The sequence below is a fragment of the Pteropus vampyrus genome, unplaced genomic scaffold (assembly GCF_000151845.1).
Source record: "Pteropus vampyrus isolate Shadow unplaced genomic scaffold, Pvam_2.0 Scaffold124, whole genome shotgun sequence".
Taxonomy (NCBI): Eukaryota; Metazoa; Chordata; class Mammalia; order Chiroptera; family Pteropodidae; genus Pteropus; species Pteropus vampyrus.
In genome coordinates this window covers 316,881-319,256 of record NW_011888905.1, presented here as the reverse complement: position 1 = coordinate 319,256, position 2,376 = coordinate 316,881, and the positions used below count along the sequence as shown (strand labels likewise).

General features: G+C 45.3%; 1 long non-coding RNA gene across 1 annotated transcript; it reads right to left on the bottom strand.

The window, feature by feature from the left end:
- Nucleotides 1-1,244: 1,244 nt before the first annotated feature.
- Nucleotides 1,245-2,154, bottom strand: LOC111743874. Its single transcript, XR_002781917.1, has 2 exons — nucleotides 2,025-2,154; nucleotides 1,245-1,881 (listed from the first exon to the last, which is right to left on the bottom strand). It is a non-coding gene; the product is annotated as an uncharacterized LOC111743874 (long non-coding RNA).
- Between the last annotated feature and the right edge of the window lie 222 nt (nucleotides 2,155-2,376).

Here is a 2,376-nt window from a genome sequence, read left to right as displayed (position 1 = left end):
GGCGGGGGTGCAGAGCAGAGAGAGGTGTGCGAAGGTACCAGCGAGCAAACGTGGCACGACCTGGCCGCGAGCAAAGGCTGGTGGTCTGCCTAGTGCCGTGCTGGTGGGATCACGGACAAGAGTCTCGCCCCAGAATAGGATAAAGGCCAAGATCGTCCTCCGGTGAGGGCCACAGGGGCAACCGGGGAGCTCACGTGGAACTCACCTCTCATTAGCTGCCCAGAAATAAACAGCGGGCAGCCGCTTTGGCTGACACCGGCGCTGAACGCGCCCTAACTGCTACAGGGTAATCCGCAGAAATTCTCTGCCCTCCTCAGTGCTCCACACAGCTATGGAGGCCAGACTCTAATGGCCAAGACTTTCTGCAAGTTGGGTGCTCCCCGCCCCTCAGCGTGAGGCTTTCGTGTCCCCAATCCCAGAGAACATACTTGGCCTTGACACTTTACAAGGCCAGACTTCGCAAGCCCCAATCGAGGGATTCAGCCTCCAAGTACGAATCATTAGATCAGCGCTGAGAGGCAGCGCCAACTGGGACCAGTAAGTTTACCTCCAGGGAGGGTGGTGGCAGGCAGGCAGGACCGCAAGGAAAAAGGGTGGTCCAGGAGCGCCACCGCGTGGTCATGGTGCGCCGTGCACACAGCGCCTTGAACAGCCCAGTGTGGCCATAAGAGAGCAAACAGCTCCTGGAGTGGGTCACGGCGATCTACACAAGACTGAATAAGGCAGCGTCTCCTAGTGTTGCCAGCATCTCAGACACTTCACCTATGGTCCCAGGAACGTGCTGTGCCCTGTTGGACCTGGCCATGCCTTCTTCAGCATATCCTGGCTGCTGAGTCCTGATGCCAATTCACCTTTACCTGGGAACCAGTATTGGTCAATACCTTTTCTTTCTCCTTCCATCAAATTTAATTTATGCCTGTGCTTCTATTAGGATGATGTCCTCAATTTAAGAACTTGACTTATTCACTCAATAAACGGTAACTGGCTGTCCCCAAGAAGAAGGACCCATCTAGGGACGTGCCTAAGCCTTGTCCTCGAGTCAGTTATGTTTTCAGAATGGAAAAGATGTCATAAACTTAAAAGGTGAATCGCGTAATACATCTGAAAGCAGTAAATGACGTAGGAAAAAGGAGTAAATTGAGGCGAGGGCCAGCTGGGTGAATGGGAGGGCATCTGGATGAGCAGAGGAGGGTGGGGCGCATCTGGAGTAAGGGTTAGGTGAAGGATTAGATGGCCGCTCCGAGAAGAGCTAATTTTTTTGATTTACTGGCATTTTTTAACTATCCACCTTTGTATTTGCCTGTAAAACACTGCTCCATCTCCTCAACAGGTTTGTTTACTTTATTAGCCACTGGTGGCAGCTTAACAATATAAAACTCCTTTTTTTTCATATAAAGGGAATTGAGTCTGAAAAGAGAGATTATGCCAAAATGGAGTAAAAGGAACCAATTTGGTGGTTCTGCTTCTGTTTGGGGGTAGGACTTCTTGAGATTGAAAGAATGCATCACCTGCGAGAAAGGGCATTTTTATTCTTTGGGGATAAACATTAGAGGACTTTTTTGTTGAGCCTGAGGGCAAGAGGTAGGCCTTAAAGTTGATCACTGATTGTGGTTAACCATTTAGATTTGTATTTTTAAAAGTTCATTCCACTGGCATTGACAGTCAGAGATAGGGTCAGAGAGGGGTATGGGAAAACACTTGGGGAGACAGGGCAGAGGTCATCTAAAGGTCAAATGAGATATGGTGGAAGGTGGGACTGATGTATTGTCTGACGGCAGAAATGAAGATACTCAGAGTTTCTAAAGAGGGTCCATGCTGGTCTGAGTCCAGGGATTATTCCAGCCGCCCAAGTAGCGGCTGCCAGAGAATCAAGGTCTTTCTCTGGAAGGCAAGAGCAGAAAGTGTGAACCACAAATCCATATTTATCCAAAGCGAATGGGCGATTTGCTTTAATTAAACGAGTTAAGAGAAGTAACGATCTTACAAATACTCTCGCACATTCTACATTTAAAAAATACTCCTACTTGTTTATGTTTATCCAATCGGGCACTAGATCCCATCTTACTCTCAAGGCAACACTCCAGCTGTTGTCTGAGTATCTATGATATAAATATAAAATGCATCATGTATCAGTACAAATGTGTAATAGGCACCAAATCATCTTTTATAATAAAAGAAATGTCACATATTTACATTTTAAGACATCTTATTCACAAAATCAAATTAAAAAAATATTTTAAAGTTCACAACTGATTATTTCAAAAAATCTAATGAAAATTTCAGAACCTATGTTTGCAAAGTTAAACTACCTTTTCAAAACCTAAATTTAAAAATGTTCAAAACTTTTTAAGTTAAAATTTGAAAAATTAAAATTTC